General features: G+C 37.0%; 1 long non-coding RNA gene across 1 annotated transcript; it reads left to right on the forward strand.

Annotated features, from left to right (window-relative positions):
• Nucleotides 1-16,475: 16,475 nt before the first annotated feature.
• On the forward strand, nt 16,476-19,650 carry LOC108990904. The gene is made up of 3 exons (XR_001996066.2): nt 16,476-16,571; nt 16,664-16,764; nt 19,152-19,650. It is a non-coding gene; the product is annotated as an uncharacterized LOC108990904 (long non-coding RNA).
• Nucleotides 19,651-20,157: the final 507 nt, after the last annotated feature.

The following is a 20,157-nucleotide window of genomic DNA, read 5'->3' on the forward strand; positions in this document are numbered from 1 at the left end:
CATCAAAGTAGAAGCAGGGAGCCCTAAAACCAAATTAACATCCACGTATTCTGCATCAACTTGTTCTGCATGAATTCTTGGAAAAGCTAAAACCGAAGACCCAAGAACCAACTTAGATTGATCTTCCACCCCAGGTTCCTCCGTAACTGGTTCTTTAGGCTCTTCCAATACTATATCTCTAGGCTCTTCCCTATCTGGTTCTTGATCATCATCTGTTGGTTGTTGCCGAACCCAAATTTTCTTTTTTGGTTTCTTTTTTCCAGCTCGACATGTACGCACATTGTGCCCCTGAATTTAGCAAATGGAACAGAAAACAGGCAGTGTTTCATACACAATCTCCTGCTTTCGACTAGAACCCAACCCCGGCATGCCAATCCAAAAATGTGAAATAGGCTCAATGGCCGCATCCATCTCCACACAGAGACGCGCACCATCAGTGCGAGTCGCACAACGTGTGGGATAATCATGCCTAATAAATCTACTGATTGGAGCTGTCAAGATTTTAAGCAATGATTCATGATAAAAATTAGGAGGCAAACCTGGTAAACTTGGTAAACCGGCACAATTGATGGTTCTTCCTCCTCCTTAAACTCTGGCGTCCAGTGAAAGGCACGATAAGGAATACCGTCCATATCACATGCCTCTGTTGATAAAGCTTTCATGCAGTCCTCCTCCGAAACCATACGAACGAAAACATTTCTCGGACGCCTCATGGTTGAAACAAGTGGAGTACCTTCCAGGCCCCATCGATTCCAAATGAGTTTCGGATAGCGTCCAAAGATGGCCGGTTACGGAGAAACTTCAAAACTATTGAGAACCTGAATGGTTCTGCCGAACGGAATATCTCCTCCTTGGAGAACTGAAAGAAAAGTTCTCCATCCTTGGTTTTTGGCGCACGGTGAGACACGGCCAACTCAGGAAGAGGCTGAGGAACCACCGAGACTAAATCTACAAAACGTCTACCAACTTCATCAGCGGCTGCCATGCAGCCTTATGTAAATCTGGGAACAAAAACTATGCAAAAAAAGAAAATGATCATTTTATCCCTAACTTAAGATTTCACATCGTAACTCAAAAAATTACCAAAATTTACATTTTTCATGTAAATGTTGTCCTAAACTCAAATACCAACTCAAAAAATTTTAAAACAATTCTTAATTATGGAAAACTCATTATGGCCGAAACATCCATAGGTCATTTCTCTTGATTTTTGTTGCAATTTCTTTCAACTTCAAAACGCATAATTGAAACAAAATTTTACAACAAAGATCTTCATACCCTAAGTTTAAAAGCATACTTAAAACATCCATTAAGAAACAAGATAATCATCAACACCAAACGTTTTGTAAAAAGACCCAAACTTTTTAACAAAAAGGCAAACCATTGAATCACAAGTTTTGACCTTAATTGAAACATCTCCAAGAATTTCAAAAAATCAAATCTTACAATGAAAATATTTTGAACATCATCTTAAGATCAATCTTGTTTTAAATCATTAAACAAAAGTCACCAAAAATTAGAAAACAAAACTTGGAGTTTTCAATTCTACACTTAGTCCAAAAACAGAAACTTTTCCTTAACTAGCTTTGATCAATCTCTTGTTTCATAGCTTAAATTGATGAGATCTTCAAAATCAAATATCACTTGGTTTTAAAATGTGTCCTAAAGAAGATCCAACCATCAAACCTAAAACCACATGGTTAAAAAGCAATAAAATATGGATTTAACCCAAAAATATCAAATCTTACGTTTAACCGAAATCCTATAGCATAGAAAAATCATATATTTGAAACTAATACTAAATATCTTCAAAACAACATCATAACATGCATATAAGAGGTTTAGGATCATAAAATAAAAATATCAAAGCCAGTGGAGTAAGATTAAACCACGAAATATTTAAACTTTCTCAAAAAGAAACTCTCTAGTTTCTATGTTTCTATTCTGAGAGAATCTTTCATCGAAACTTTAGTCATGCAACAAATCCTCAATAAAATTCAGAAACACATGTTAAAAATACTCCATAAAATTTTCGGACCAAGATATGTCCTTTAGCTTGGTCAAAAACTCCAAAATATAACATACTCTCTAGTTTAACGCCCAGAATGATCTTTCACTGGTTAAAACAACTTTTGACCAACCTAAAATCCACTAAATGCAACAAATAAGATATCCATAGAAACTACACTCAAAGAAAAACTTTTATGAATGAATCATTGTGAGAAAATACTTAAAGAGGGTTAAAAAGTGCCACGCAAAATGACTCAGAAAACTGCCTGAGAGAGCTCTTTTGGGTTTCTCTTTAAGAACAGGGTGAAAAAGTGATGAAATGGAGTGAAGTGTGTCTTGCTTGACTTTATACTTCTAGAGGGGGAAGGTATGGGCTTGAATAACCTTTGATTGGAGGTGTCTATGTCACATAAAGTGAAAAATAATGAGAGGCAAGGACTGTCTGCTGCTGCCGTGTGGTATGGAGGGTGATGAGGTGGTTTTCCCCACTCATATCAAGGCACTATTGGGTGCAGCCAAGGGCAATGGATGGCCAACCATGTGGGGGAGGAAACGTCTTCAAGAAGTTTTTTCAAGGTGGCCAAATTCTTGGGCCTTGGTGGGCCTCAACAAAGTGGGCATCAATTTGGGGTTTAGAGAGGGTTTGGTTAGGGTTTGGGATGCTGTTAAGCCCAAATTCAATTTTTCATAGCCAAATCAAAACTCCAAGGTTTGAAGGGCTGGATTATAATGTCATAACTTGAATTTTAGGAATTAATAGCATGTGGAAGTGATTTAATCAAGTGATTAAACAAAATGCTAGAAATTGGATCAAATAGGGTTTGGAGGCCAACTTTATGGTTTGGGGAAACCGTTCAGGGTTTTGGTTTTCAATCACGCTTTTGGCGTTTCAATTGAATTCCAACCATTTAGAGTTTCACTAGGGTTTAAACCTTCTTTGGTTCGGCACAATTTGGTTGATCATATGGAAAATAGGGTTTTCCTTAGGTTTCATGATCTCACACCTTGATTCCTTTACAATTCTTCTCGCTGTTCCTCTTTGTGTCAAGTGTCTAATACTATTCACCGAGTATGGCTAAGATCCTGCCAAGTGTCCAAATAAAACTTCTCTAACTTAATTTGGATATTCCACATTGTAATTTTGAAAACACTGTACTAGATGCTACTATAAAGGTTACTATTCACTCCAGAAAAGTGAAACAGAAGCTTTGCACTATAAAATCCTAAATATTCACACAAACCTAACTGTGTGTTTATTGAAATTCAATCCCAAAGTGCCCCAAAATAAGTAAAATGTGTTTTCGAACAAGCGTTTTGTTCGAAAACTGAAAGTGGGATTATTGATTATTGCGCTATAAAATCCTAAATAATCAACAGAGTCTAATGATGTAGACCATAACTCAATCTGACACTTCTAACTACATCAAATCAATAAAATCGCACTTTTGGCACCGTAGTGAGTGATAACTCAGGCTATGCTATGCTAACAGACTAAAACTTACTCGATTGATCAAATCGTGAAAACTTACGGTGTTTTCATGTGGTAACTAAATCCTATAGAAATTCCATCAATGAATTTCTAGCGAGCTATTACAAATCCCTTGGGTTGACAAGATGAAGTTTAGCAGGCTTCGAATGGGGCCTAATTAACTGGTCACCAAAGCAAAGAAGGGCACTAACACCAATGGTGCCCCCCCATTCATTTCAATTTCATTTCATACGTACTCATGCTAATACAGATACCTGACACAGGATACGTACTTTACATGTGTCCACAATAGGTGTAGATACTTGTGAACTGACACGTATGTTAACACACTCACAGTTGGTGCAAATACTTGTGTTGTGATGCGGTAATTGGTAGGAACACACAGCTCAAGGGGACCCGTGTAGCACCCACATTTCACTTTTATTAATCATGTTTTATTATTGAATAAGATTCCAAATTCATGTAGTTAACGTTCATGCTCATGTTTCAAGTTCACATTCAATCATATTTCAAGTTCACATTCAGTCATGTTCTCAACTTCACGTTTAGTCCATGTTTCAGTTCCAAGCTCAGTTGTCAAGATTAGATCAAATTCACGTCTCGTCATACCTTTATGGCATGTTACATGACAAGTTATTTTATGTCTGTTTATGACTTTGATTATGCATTCATACATTTATGGTCATGCATATATCATTAACCTATGTGGAAGTTCTCTGTTAACTTACTGAGATTTGTACTTAAATCTTACAATGATAATCTCAACTACCATTCCTCCTGAATGGTAGAAAATGTGTTAGGACCCAAAGAGGGAAACAAGCCTGCTAGACTAGAGGAGGTTGATTAGGAGGCGACGACGTAATGCAAAACTTGTGGTCTTCGTAGTTAGATTTTTGGACAGTCTTATGGCTTTGTTAGTCGAGTTACACGAGTTGCTTAACGAACTAGCCCAAAAATTATGTTTTGGTGATGTAATGATGGAGCTCTGTCTCCAATACTTTTGAGATTACAGTCCTTTTGTGACTCGTATTATAATCATGGATGTTTAGTATTTCAATATGTATGGACTATGTTTAAAATATTTGGGATATATTTAGTTGGTGCATAGTATTGCTCAAAGAAAAAAAAATTAATCTGCTGCGAATATTGCATACAGTTAGATGCATACTAGGCGCATTGCATTTTTATTTCTCATGAACGAAGGCAAGTAACCTTTTGTCACATGTCCTGATGCTTCATGTCTGTCCGATTCCAAGCGAAAATCTAGGGGTGTCACAATTCCTAACAATCTGTTCAGACTCCAATAAATGGAACACTGTCAAATCGTTCATTGATATCTACCTTTGCACATCTACAGGGAACTCCATATTTACTTGCATACAAGCAATAGTGCTCCTTTCAAGAATTGTTACCACTATCCAATTTACAAACTGAATATCCATCTAATGCCGCAAATACTAAGCTAAGGTACGTGCTTGATTCAAACAGTGTACAAACTGCAACCTCAACTTCTTCACATCACCCAATAATGACAATAATGGAATAATACCATCAATTGCAATCCAGTCAATCTTAGCTATGCTTAATAATACGTAGGTCTTAGAAAAGTACCAGGGATGACACCAACTTCTTCTATTCCTGGGGCGTCAGCATCTACCTCTCTAGAAGTGACAGCATATACTCGAGCTGGTACTAGAGGCCGTGGATTGGGTTAGAAATCTTTGTTAGGAACAACCCCATTTCTCCAAACTCTTTTGGGATAGCTTTTGATTAGATGGTCTGGTTGGCCACATCCAAAATAGAGTCCTAAAGTAAGCTTGCACTTGCCAACATGGTTATTACCGCACCTCCCACATATTGGGTATGTGGTCAGCATCGAGCTCCTTGTCTCAATGTCTTTTCCCTTATCCGATCTGATAAACATCTTCTTCTTTTCTGGACTTTCTTCATCAGCATATGAAGAAGTCTTCTCGTTCCGAGATGATCTGAGTGATCAGACCCTTCTGTTGTGCCTTTGAAATAGTAGCTACGTTGACCAGCTTTTGGTAGTTTTCAATCTGAAAACAAGCCACCTAGCTTTAGATACTCAACTACAAACCTCCTTAATACTTCATGGCTTGCATCTTCTCAGTAGAAATAAGGTGAGGTGCAAACCTCCCCATCTCCATGAATTTGATAGCATACTACTCTACATACATAGTGCCTTGTACTAAAGACGTGAACTCCTGAGCCTTTTGTTGCTTGATCTATTCCTTGAAGAATTGATTATCGAACTCCTCCCAAGTTAGGGCAGCTAGGGTTCCTAGTTTCCTTGTCAAAAGTTGCTTTTGGGTATCCCACCATTTATCGGCTTCTCTTTGCAACAGATATCCGGCATATAGTACCCTTTGATCTTCGATGCGCCCAGAGATCTCGAATCTTCAATCTAAATTGATCACCCACTTATTTGCCCTCATGGGTCCTTTGTTACAAGGACAAGCCATAACTTCAGGTCTAGGCACATGCACTTGCTGTTGTTGTTGTTCGCTAAGCACGTTTGTCAACAAACGAAGCTTCAACTATCCCTTGTCCATCACCCATTGGAGGATTTTGTTCCTCCTGATTGTTGTCTCCACTAAGGTTCCTATGTACTTTGCCACGCACCATGTGTCGCTTCTTGAAACACATGCCTATGTGTATCAGATTACATACTTACTCTTATACTAAAAAACATTTAAGCCTAATAAAAGACTAAAATTTCAATCCTATATTCTGGTACAATTCCTAGGGACACATGGGTTTAACCCAAATACATATTGTTCTGATACCACCTTGTGACGCCCACAGGCTTTGCTTAGGATTTGATTGAGCTTGAAGCATCGAGACATGCAACTCAAGGTCACATATCCTCGTTCATGATAGTTAAAGATGCATAGCAGCTAGCATGCATCTACCAGTATGCAATATTCGCAACAGATAATTGTTTTCTTTGAGCAATACACAATGTACCATAAATATTATATCTCAAAATATAAACACAATCCCATAAATAATCATATGACAAAAGTCACATCTTCGTCAAAATACTTAGACTAAACATCCATTTAACAAAAGTAGGGTCCCAAAATGAGGACCTTTCAAAACCATCAAAACATTGTCTTTTCCATGTAACATAATTATGGCAGTATCCAATATGCTACTAGGATTTCCTAAACCTCGATGATACACCTCAAGATAATCCCCTTTAACTCACTTATGGAATCAAAACAACTCTCAAAAAGTAAGAATGCCATCCAACCCAGCCTACTAATGATGCACATAGGTTCTTTCTAAAATTTACTGAAAGTCTTCCACCAAAAATTGATTAGTTTCGGTATAAAAATCTGCTATACTAAATCGAGCATCCACTATATACTCATCTTCTATCAAATTGGGCCATTGATCCATCTTGGTTGTTATCCTCAGGTCCTGCCACAACTTCTATCATTCCTCTGGAATGGTAGTTGGCACTATCAAGTGAGATTTGTTTATAAATCTCAGTAGGCAAGCTACTTAGCAACCAATAGTATACATATGCATGCATGACAGTAAAGTGACATGTATGCATCATACATGACCTTGAAAATGCGTGACTTGACTTGGCAAATAACATGGCATGTACTTGACTTGAAAAATAATGTGATTGCACATGGACATAACATGACTTAACTAAACTTAACGTAACTTGATTCGACATGAACATGAGACCTTGTTCAATATATACAAGATTGCAATATCATGACAATCAGAATGAGTCTGGCTAAAGTATTTCGCAAAGATACTCAGACAAATAGAATGATTATGCCATGAATATTTTAATAGATGTACTCTAACAATCAAAATGATTACGCTAGGAGTACCTTTTATAGTTTTAATGGAAATACTTTGACAATTAGAATAATTATGCCATGAATATTTTAAAATGAAGTACTCTAACTATTAGAATGATTATGCCATGAGCATCCTATGCATGACTGACTAAGAAAATATTTCAGGTTGGACTCATGTGACTCATGTCATGTAACCATGGTGTGTAATAGATAAATATATAACAGATAGCATGGCATTCATAACATGTAACAAGTGAATATGTAACAAATGGCATGGCATTCATGACATGTAACAAGTGAATATGTAACATATGGCATGACATTCACGACATGTAACAAATGAACTAATAATAGATGACATGACGTTCATGACATGTAATAGATGAACTTATAACATATGGCATGACATTCATGACATGTGACAAATGAGCATGTAGTGTACTAAATGATATGTCACGACATGTTATAAAAATTTATAATAATCATAAGCGACAAGAATGTAACAGTAATAGTCTTACCACTGTACATACATAAACACAATGAGAATAAATTATAAATCATTGCATAACATAAAGCGTAGCATGAACAGAAATGAGATATTTCTAAGGTTAGAATATCTCACTAAATATTTAGAAACACAAAAAGTTTGACTTATGGTAAAAATTGCAGAGTTACCCCATTTACTTGCGGGAAATTACAATTTTATCCTTAAAATAAGGATTTTGCATACTAATTTCAAATCTTACCAAAATTTACATTCCTTAGGTAATGTTTGTCCTAAAACCAAATATCCAATAAAAAAATTTAAAACAATAGAGAACTAGGAGAACCATGCTTAGGCCAATTCATATATAGGCCAAAAATGTGATTTTTGGTTGCAATTTTATCAATATTCAAACTAACATGCTAAAACCGATTTTGTAACACTAAGAAATCACATGCAAGGTTTCAAAATCAAGCTAAAATATCAACGTATATCTTTCATAAAAATCTTAAGCTCACTACATAAATAAAATTTTCAAAACACCAAGTTTAGGTCAAATATAACCTACCCATGATGTTCTTGGTCTAACATTTTTCAAATCAACTCGAAAGACTCCAAACATGTTCGTCATTCAAACTTAAGTGATAGCATACTTAACTAAAGAAAGAAAATTACAAAAATACAACCTACACAATCAGTTTGCGTGAAAACCTCAAAACTGGGTATAACATGCTTTAGAATTAAAACAAAAACACTAGATCCTCAATTTGCATGCAATAAATCTTCAAAAATATAGTCATATACATCACATTCAAGTTCTAACTTGATCTAAGCATTAAGTCTATCATCACATGGCAAAAACTTCATTGAAACATAATACCAAACCCAAGAGCCTCTAGTTGAGTCCTAAATAAACTCTTGCATGTATGAAATTATTCAATCAAAGATCTACACAAACATTCCCCAAAACTAAAATTCTAACACATAGATAAAAGCCTCAAGAACAACATATATGAAGATCAATGCCATTAGATCAAGTTTCCATAACAAAAAATCACAACTTCACCAAAATAGAAACCTTTTTGAGTCATCAAGTTTTTAACATTTCACAATCATGCAAAACTCTTTATAAAAGTATTAATCATGCTATAAATCCAAACTTAACTTTCATATTAACATGTTAACACTTCATCAGAACAAGATATACCCAAGATGTCACCAAAAACTTCACCAAACTTTCAAAATTTCACACAAACATAAAACTTGGCACCATCGTGACCCTTGCATTATCAAACCAAAATTTCCCCAATCAAAACTCTATGAAAAATTTCCAAACATATAACATTATAAACTAGACTTAAAAATGAGCAAAATACATTATTATTTTTTAATAAAAATTGACTTACAAATGGCTAGTAATGCAAGAGAAAAAACTGCCAGAAATCTACCTCCAGAGTAGTCTTGGTTGCTCTCTAAAAAGGTGATGGAAAATTGCAAAATGTGAAGTAAAAATGAGGGAGGGTGGCGTGTGATATTGTGAAAGGGGTTGACATGAGGGTGGTTGAGGGACCCTTGGATGGGAGGTTGGCAACCAAAAGGAGGGGAAAATGGGGCTGCACAGCTGTTGTTTCCAGATGCAGTCTGGCCAAGTGATGGCTAGTGATGGCGTAGCATTTTTTACTCCCATCAAGTGACTATTGGAGGCTAGAAAATGAGTGATTTTTTAGCCATCGCCTTGGCCTTCGAAGGGAGCCAGGGTGTGCGCACAACCATTCTAAGGGGTGACCATGGCGCACACGCCAATAAATGTAATTGGTTAGTAAAATGATTTTTCATGATGTTGAATGGACCTAGGGTCCTAGATAATTATATTATCTGATGTTTGGGCATTGGATGCTCGATAACTTTACGGTGAACCATGTTTATTTCATTTGCCTGGAGGTTGGCACCTTGGTATGTATAATTTTCCTTTTATTTAACTTTGAAGTTCATTTTGTTATAATCATCATTATTTTTTGCATTATTAGTTGCTATCTTGGGTTATAAATTACTGAAAATCTCATTATGGTAGTCTCACTACAATTTCGATCGTCGAAATCGTAGGTTTTGATGCAGATATAGGGAATGAGGTCTGTTATGAGGAAGAAGAACTAGTGTAGCTCGAAGAATAGCATGCTTGTCTGTCCCTAGTTAAGTATTGAGTTTTTGTAATCAGTAGTGCTACAGATAGGCAAAAGTCTGTGCCTCCCCACAAACACCACAGACATGGAAAAATGCAATTACATTAAAAAAAACAAAAGAAAAGAGGGAAAAAGCAACCAAACGGGAAGATGTTTTGTTCATTCAAGCTTGGATGGAGAAAACGCAACGACAAACACCATTTCGTTCTCTTCCTCAACGTTAGATCTCTCACCATTTCATTCTCTTTCTGGACATTAGATCTTTTCCTCTCTCTCAAATCTCATAAATACTTCTCAGATTGGGGACGCTTCTTGTTTTTGTTTGTTGTTTATTTATTTATTATTTTTCCAAATAGCTCTTGTGCAGCTAATAAAACAAAAGTGGTGTTGCATCTGCTAGACAAGAAAATCGTTTATTTTGATTTATAAGTGTGGTTAATCCAACCCATCTTGAACACCAACTGAATAAACAGATTTGTTTTTTTCATGTGGAGGACCTTGAATTACTTCCACCTTGCAGAAGACATATTGTTGATGGCTTCTTTCCGCAGTTTAAATTTCTTTTCCTAATAAAACATAAAGGTCAGGTGAAATTTCCCAATATAGCTCAAGAAAAGAAAAAAAAGGGTGGAGAATCAGTACCTAGGCTGGCATCGCACAACTCTGTCGCATTAGGGTTAGTAATGGGAACGGGAGTCACACAAAGAGAGACCTTATTTGAGGAATGGTCATTTGGGTTAATGTTAAGCATAGAAGGGACGTTAGATTATAATATCATGGCTTTCCCTTTTTAAAGGGAGAGCTAAAGAATATTGTATGAGTATTAACACATTTGTGCCATTTATTGGAATAGGACCTACATTCATGATGGAAGTATCGAGGAGCATAAAGGTAAGTAGCTATAACCATACTTCTTACACCAAGTTCTCTTTATGAAATAATGTCTCTCTCTCTTTTCAAATTTTCTTCTAAAGAAAGAGTAAATGTATATAGTATGTACAAGTCCTTTCTTGATAGCCCCTGTTAAGTATCCTATCAATTATAATTGTGTATATGTATATAAGGTAATGCATGCACGTAGGTTCTAAGTCATGAGATTTTGATACATGATCTCTGAATAAACTTATTGATTATTCCTATATGTAGGGTAGCATGAAAATGTATCTTGTTCATAAAAATGCATGTGCATCGGAGTAAGAAAAATGATGAAAATGTTTTGATTTCAAAGGAAAGGAAATGAATGTCTCATGCCTTATGCTTTAAGTGATTCTTTAAATGACGTGAAGAAAGTATTTTAAAATGTCCCTAGGAATGCATGCTTTAAATGACGTGAATAAAGTATTTTAAAATGTCCCTATGAACTGATGTTTTATGGATGCCATGAAAGATGATGTTTGAGCTCATGCTTTTAAATGATGTTCTTCTATTAATGAACTGTTAAATGAAAAGGTCTGAAAGGACTGACATGAATGAAAGAAAGAAAGAAAAGACTGAATGAATTTTTTAGTGGATGAAAATACGTAACGGCCACATGAATGAAAAGGTTACGAAAGGAATGGGCAGATTGCAACCAGTGCTGCCCCCTAACTGAAAGGGATTCCCAACCTGTGTTCACGGGTGGAATTCAGGTCCAAAGGAAGATCGCTAACCCCAACACATAGGGCGTAATAGTGTGTACCGGCCAAAGAAAGTGAAACATGAAAGCATGGTTATTTCTTAAAATGTTTATACATGGAAGCATAGTTATTTCTTAAATGTTTATGCATGAAAGTATGGCTTATCCCTTAAATTGTTATGCATGAAAGTATTGTCAAGAATTAGCAAAATGTTTATGTATGCATGTTTCCAAAAGAAAAAGAATAAATGCTTAATATGTTCACTGTATGGTGTACTGCTTAATGAGTAATCGACTCACTTCTATTCTTAAATGTTTTAAACGTCCAGGTAATGATGAAAAGGCTGGGGAGCATGGCATTACTACAGAGGGAGAGGCAGACGCTTAGGACCTTCCCTAACTAGAACAATTATATTTATGGATGATGTGTTATGTTTATGTATAGACGTTCTATGTTGGGATGGACTCTAAGAGTTTTTTATGGATGCATGTTAGAATAAGATGTCTATCAGGTGGCCCCTTTATTAGATCAAAAATTTAGAATACACGTGTGTCATATTCATGCTAATTGCATGTTATTAGAGAAAAAAAATGGAAAGTAAATAATAGGCATGTACGTCGCGATTCAGCCCTTCCCGGGGCAGGGTTGTGACAAATCTTGGTATCATAGCAAAAGGTTATAAGGTCCTGTAGAATTTAGGGATGAACTAAGCTGAAATCCTCTCTCTAAAGTATGCCAAGCTCTGCAGCAAGTTTAAAAGGTATTTTCTTATGTTGTGTGTCATGAATTATGTTAGAATGATTGCAAGTCATGCATGTTTGTTTCATATGAGTCATTGCTATTGTTATTGTTATACGTGTTTTAGTATGGCACCACTAGGCAATACTAAGAAAGGCAGATGTTGGGGGCGACCCCATTCCCATAGTGTAGAGAATTAGCAGGAGGTTCCCAGAGATACGAGAGACCTCACCAATGTAGTTACGTGTTTGATAGAGAACGTTATTGATAGACAAACCGAGATGCAAAGACAAACTCAACATTCAACAACCTTTGAACTATTCAGTAGACAGCACCCTCTGTTACTTGATGGCAAGTGTAGCGAAGCAGATGCTGACAACTAGATCGAGCGCCTAGAGAAGATCTTCCGTGTAGTCTTGTGTCTGAAACAAGAGAAGATGGAATTCGCTGCTTATAACTTACTTGACGTGGCAAACGGGCGTTGGAAGTCTGCTCATGGGCTTATTCCACAAGAGTTAAGCGTGGCAACTCCAATTTCGTAGGCGATATTTAAAGAAGCTTTCACTGACCGGGTCTTCCCCCTATTTCCCCATCATGCATTAGTGTTAGGTGATTCTATTGCTACACACTCTTTTATATCCTGTAAGTTTGCTTGTTTAAGTGAAAGGACCCCTGGGTCCTTGGATTATGTGATGTCCATTTCTACTCCACTTGGAGACTCCGTCAATTGTAGTTCCGTATTGAAGGGATGCGCGATAGAGATACAAGGTCGGCACCTCCTTGCCAGTTTGATTCTATTCAACATGGAGAAATTCGATGCCATTTTGGGCATGGAATGGTTGTTTAAGCACCATGCCTGCATGGGGTGCTTCGAGAAGAGAGTGGTCTTTAGACCACCGAGTGAGACAGAGTTCCACTTCTGTGCAGTGGGTAAGTGCCCTAAGCCAAGATGGTTTCTGCGCTAAAGGCAACCGAGATGCTGAAGAAGGGTTGCGTGGGATTCTTTGCTAATTCAGTTATGTCTCAACCAAATGAGCCTAAGTTTCTGAATATCGAGGTAGCGAGAGAGTTCCCCAATGTATTTCTGGATGAGCTACCTGGCTTACCACCGGATAGAGAGATTGAGTTCTCAATAGATCATCTACTAGGAACGACATCGATCTCCAAAACACCCTACCGGATGGCACCTGTAATGCTCAAGGAGCTTAAGGATCAGCTACAGGAATTCTTGGAGAAGGGCTTTATTTGCCCTAGCATGTCACCTTGGGGAGCACCAGTCCTCTTTACGAAGAAGAAAGACAGATCATTGTGCCTTTACACCGATTATAGAGAACTGAACGAGGTGACCGTTAAGAATTGGTATCCATTACCTTGGATTGACGATCTATTTGATCAGCTTCAAGGAGCACAGATATTCTCAAAGATTGATCTCCATTCAGGATACTACTAGTTGAAGATTAAGGCGGAAGATACTCCTAAGACTGCGTTCAAGACAAGGTATGGACATTACAAATTTCTGGTAATGTCCTTCGGATTGACTAATGCTCCAGTGGCTTTTATGGATTTAATGAACCGTATATTCCAGGAGTACATTGACCCATTCATTATCATATTTATTAACGATATCCTGGTTTATTCTAAGAGCCCGAAGGAACGTGCAACACACTTGGAAGTGGTCCTACAAATTTTAAGGGAGAAGAAACTGCATGCCAAACTGACTAAGTGTGAGTTTTGGCTACAAAAGATTTATTTCCTTGACCACATAATGTAGAAAAAAGGGATCTCTATGGATCCTTCGAAGGTCAAGTCAATTATAGAATGTCCTAGACCTAAAACGGTCCATGAGATCCATGAGATTAGGAGCTTTTGGGTCTTGTGGGGTATCACCGGAGATTCGTCGAAAGGTTTTCCTGCATTGCAGTCCCCATGATGAAGCTCACCAGGCAAGGGGAGAAATTTATATGGACTAAGGAGTGTGAGAAAAGCTTCCAGGAGTTGAAAGAGAAGCTTGTGACGGAGCCTATTTTGACTATACCTTCGGGTATAAGTGGTTTCGTGTTATACAGTGACGCATCACACCAAGGGTTGGGATGTGTCCTGATGCACTGCGGGAGAGTTGTAGCGTATGCCTCATGCCAACTCAAGGATTATGAGTGCAACTACCCGACCCACGACCCAGAGCTAGCAGCAGTTTTCTTCGCCTTAAAGATTTGGCGACATTACTTGTACGGGGAGCGCTATGAGATCTACACGGATCACAACAGTCTTAAATATTTCTTCACCCCTAAGGAATTAAATGTACCATCAACTACCATCCCGACAAAGCTAATGTTGTAGCAAATGCCTCAGCAAGAAGTTTTCTTCTAGTACCCTTGCAATCATGTACACCCCTCAGAAATTTATTCTCCTGAACATGGAAAAGCTAGGAGTGGGGATGGTGAGGGATGTGCAGGCGAGATTAAGTACCTTGGTTCTTATTCCGATAGTTTTGGACCAGAATATTAATGAAGATGGGTCCCTGTGATTCAAGGGGAGACTTTGTGTACCAACAGAGCAAGAATTGCACGATCTACTACTGAGAGAAGCGCACAGGTCATTATACACAGTGCCTCCGGGTAGCACCAGATGTATCAAGACCTGAGTCAACATTACTGGTGGAGCTGAATGAAGAGGGATGTATCTAATTCTGTAGCTCAATATCTTACGTGCCCGATGGTTAAGGCTGAGCATCAAAGGCCTCCAGGAACACTACAACCAATGCCAATCCCAATTTGGCCATGGGACAAGATCAGCATGGACTTTGTGACAGGATTTCCTAAAGCCCCAAGTGGACAAGACTCAGCATGGGTGATCATTGATAGGTTGTCCAAGGGAGCACACTTCATCCTATTTGGATGACCTATTTAATAAGCAAATTGGTAGAATTGTATGTCAGGGAGATAGTCAAACTACATTGGATTTCATCCAAGATTGTGCCGGATCGGGATTCACGGTTCACGTCAACGTTCTGGAGGAGTGTGCAAAAGAATCTGGGAAGTAGTATTTCTAAGGGTAGCTCCCATGAAAGGGGTGATGAGGTTTGGAAAGATAGGTAATCTAACTCCCAGATTACTAGCCTGTTTGAGATCCTGGAAAGAGGAGTAGTGGCTGATAGACTAGCACTCCCTCCACAATTCTCAGTCATGCACAATGTATTTTACATCTCAATGTTTCGTAAGTATGTGCATGACCCCTCCCATGTGATCGAGTACACGCTCTTCAAGTACACAAGGATTTCTCCTATGAAGAAGCACTGGTCCAGATTCTGGATCGAAAAGTTCAAGTGCTCCGTAGCAAAACAATTTCGATGGTCAAAGTGCTGTGGAGCCACCACACCGAACAAGAGGTGACATGGGAACATGAGGATGGTATGAGAGATAAGTATCCCACCCTTTTCTTTGTGGTACGTTCAATCTCGAGGACGAGATCGTTTTTAAGGGTGGTAGAGTTGTAAAACTCAAGTCCTACTACATAGGTCCTTACATCATTTTATTAATTCTTTAAATTAAATATTTTGAGATAAAGATTTTTATTACTATTTTAATTATTTTATTTTAAGATGAGTGTGCTTTATTTTAAAACATGATTTATTAAAATAAATCAAGGGTATTATTTTTAAGATTTTGAAATATTTTCCCTTAAGCCCTTTAATTTTATTTATTTAAAAAATGGCCGAATTATTCTCTACCATTGGATTGGTAGGTGAAAAGTATCATTGAGGTGGATACATCTCCACCATTCATCTTCCAAGCTTATGTGATAAGTTTTGACCAAAGCAACTAAATTCTTTTATTTTCCTTCTTTCTTTCCTTGGACTCGTAAGCTTCCTAAGGAAGCTATTGACTTCTTGTTCTTTTCCTAGCACCCATTGGTTAAGGCAACAAAAGGAGGAAACAAAGACTAAAATGCCATTTCCCTCCTCCAAGCTTATGTAGGAAGCAACCAAAAAGAAGAAAACAAAAACAAAAACTATCCTAAGGCATTCTATCCCTTAACCCATCAGTTTACACCCAAGAAAGGAAAAGAAAATCCCACCTTCCTTTCCAAGCAAGCCATAGCCGATCCTCTCTTATTATCTTCTCTTTTGTTCTTCAAGAAACTAGACTCCTCTCATCTCCTTTGAGCCAAGCATCCATTTTTCCCTCTTTTCAAGAGGAAAACAACAAGGTAAGAGTACCCTTAATCCTTCTCATTTGTGTATTTCAAATTTAGCCATGGTTGATCAAGTGGGTTTCTTTTGATGATTTTTTATGTTTCAGTTTTGGGGTTTAAAACAGTGATATCATGTTGCTCTTCATCCACACAGCTATACCTCTATAGGGTCTTCCACTTTTGTTTTGAAAGGAGCTACGAGCTTAAGGTAAAAAAATTCTAATCTGACTTATTTATTTTTAATGGAGTTTGGAAGCTCACTAAGTTGTTTTTGCTTGTGTTGTGATGTAGTTAATTTCCTAAGTTGCAAATAAATATGTATGCCCTATTTTTGGCCCAAACTGAATGGTATTATAGTTGTTTTGCTACGTATTTCCCCTATATTTCAAAAATACTATATTTTTATTAAACTTGGTTTAATCATAAATGATGATTAAAGTGATTTTAAATTATATATGTTGGTATCACGTGCCTTGTATTGAGGTTTGGTTGGTAATCTATTTTTAGGATGCTAGAGGTTTGGTTTAAAGGTTTTGCTTGGTTCTATAATTTTACATCTTACTTTTAAAAGGTATTAAGTGAGTAAATCATAAGCTTAAGTGTTTAAAGGTTTTAAAGTTTTTCAATGGGTAAATTTGCTATACTTTATGCTACCTTAATTTTAATGGGAGGTTTTACCTAAACTAATTAAAATATTGCTTATGTGAATATGTTATAGCTTAGTTAGTTTAGATATAAAAGATTAATTGTGCATGATATATTATGATATGCAAAGCTGTCCAAGTATTCCTAAGTCCATGTCATGCCATGTCTTGATGTAAAAATAGCCATTTATGTTGTCCCTCATTTGGTTAAATTCTACCTAACCCAAGACTCTAAAATATTGATAAGCTAACATTTTTATAGTGAGGGACTACAAGTTGATTTAAAGGGCTTGTTTCCTAAGTTTGTTTAGCCTGCTTGAGATGCTTAAATCTCTTTTAAAGCCCATTGTTGAGAATTTCCATATTTTAGCTTCTAATGTCCACAACCCAAAGTGAGCTTGAACCAAAGAGACCTTGCTTGAAGCCTATGAATACTTAACTACTTTTCATGTAAGCTTTTAAAATAGGCTTTCCATGGACAGCTAGCATGTCTTAATATTTAAGTTATTTTTCTCATAAGTTGAGGTAAGGAATGGTCATTTGGGTTAATACTAAGAATGGAAGGGACGTTAGATTATAATATCGTGGCTTTCTCTTTTTAAAGGGAGGGTAAAGAATATTGTATAAGTATTAACACGCTTATGCCTTTTATTGGAATATGACCTATATTGATGATGGAAATATTGTATAAAATGTTTTGATTGCAAAGGAAAAGAAATGAATGTCTCATGCCTTATGCTTTAAGTGATGCTTTAAATGACGCGAAGAAAGTGTTTTAAAATGTCCCTACAAACTCATGCTTTAAATGACGCGATGAAAGTGTTTTAAAATGTCCCTATGAACTGATGTTTTATGGATGCCATGAAAGATAATGTTTGAGCTCATGCTTTTAAATGATGTTCTTCCATGAATGAATTGTTAAATGAAAATGACTGAAAGGACTAACATGAATGAAAGAAAGAAAGAAATGACTGAATGAATGTTTTAATGTATGAAAATATGTAACGGCCACATGAATGAAAAGGGTACCAAAGGAATGGGCAGATTGCAATGCCGGGTAAGTAATACTGGTAGTGCACCCAGTGTTGCCCCTAGCTAAAAGGGATTCCCAATCTGTGGCCACAGGCGGAATCCAGGTCCAAAGGAAAACCGCTAACCCCAACACACGGGGCGTAATAGTGTGTATCGGCCAAAGAAAGTGAAACATGAAAGTATGGTTATTTCTTAAAATGTTTATACATGGAAGCATAGTTATTTCTTAAATGTTTATGTATAAAAGTATGGCTTATCCCTTAAATTGTTATGCATGAAAGCATTGTTAAGAATTACCAAAATGTTTATATATGCATGTTTTCAAAAGAAAAAGAATAGGTGCCTCGTATGTTCACTGTATGGTGTACTGCTTATTAAGTATTCGACTCACTTTTATTTGTAAATATTTTAAACATCCATGTAATGATGAAAAGGTTGGGGAGCAAAGCATTACTACAGAGGGAGAGACAGACACTTAGGACCTTCCCTAACTAGAACAATTATGTTTATAGATGATGGGTTATGTTTATGTATAGACGTTCTATGTTGGGATGGAATCTAAGAGTCTTTTATGGATGAATGTTCGAATAGGATGTCTATAAGGTGTTTCCTTTATTAGATCAAAAATTTAGATTACACGTGTGTCATGTTCATATTGATCGCATGTTACTAGAAAAAGAAAATGGAAAGTAAAGAACAGGCATGTACGTCGCGATCCCGCCCTTCCTAGGGTGGGGTTGTGACAGTGGATGAACAATTATGGTTTGTAATATTTTGACAGGGTGTTGATGCGACTTATGCAAATTGTTTTGGCAAATTGAATGTATTTCTCTAGTACTCATATTTCTACTTTCTAACAAGTATCTTATATCTTTTTTTCCTGCCATTATTTTGTATACGTGTGCCCAATATTCCACAGAATGCAAGGGGTGTTTGCCCATATGGTGTGCATCCTGACTTCTCGACATCCTGCCAAATCCCAAATGGGTGTTGATAGCATCGCAATAGATCTTATCCATTGTTTGAAGGTACTACTCCTGATGTGTTACTGAAGAGCATGCCAATCACGTGCTTTGCATAAGGACATTTCAATCATTTGGAATCATTTGCATTTATTTGCCACATGTATAAGACACTTGTTGCATAGATGGCACAGAAACATCAGACGTACACATCATCGTTCAGTCTACGAGTGGACGTAATTTCTAATCGAAGGATCTTGTTCACAACATTGTCCAACACATGGGAGCATTGCTAAAAAAAAGTAAAGGATGCCTAAACTAAATAGGCCAAAGCATAGGGGTGTGTCGTCACAACTTCGTTTAAATTTTAGCGTATATTAATTTTGGAATGTCCTTGTATATTTGTATAGAAACTTATTTTGTGAGCCAAATGTTGTATTCATCATTGTGCCTATGGAGCAGACATTAGCATGTGTGATATATTGACCCCTATGGCATTTGTGATGTCTATGTGTCAGATTGTATATGTATATTTTTTATTTTTTATTTTTATAAAGATACTGATCTCATTAATCATAATTGCCATTTACATCAACTCTACAGGAAACAAGTGATATAGTTACAACATGTCTTTGGTGACGATAGGTAAAATACATGATGGACATATTTCAAGATCATACATATCCTCTGGACATTCAAGGGCATCTTTTGTAGGTGGTGAGCTGCCATATTAGCTTCTCAGTATGCATGTGATATTGACCAAAGGGCATATGAGTTAAGTATTTTCCTTGCATCTTCTACAAGGCAGCCACCCAAACTCCAGTTCAGGGTGTAGTGTTTCAGTAAATCCACCACTTGCTTTGAATCCCCCTCTAGACAGAATTGTGTTAGGCCAAGTTCTTTGCAGAAAACTGCAGCCAATAGTAGACCATAAGCTTCAGCATCAAAAGGTACTCCTTTGGG

The sequence above is a fragment of the Juglans regia genome, chromosome 3 (genome assembly GCF_001411555.2).
Source record: "Juglans regia cultivar Chandler chromosome 3, Walnut 2.0, whole genome shotgun sequence".
NCBI lineage: Eukaryota > Viridiplantae > Streptophyta > Magnoliopsida > Fagales > Juglandaceae > Juglans > Juglans regia.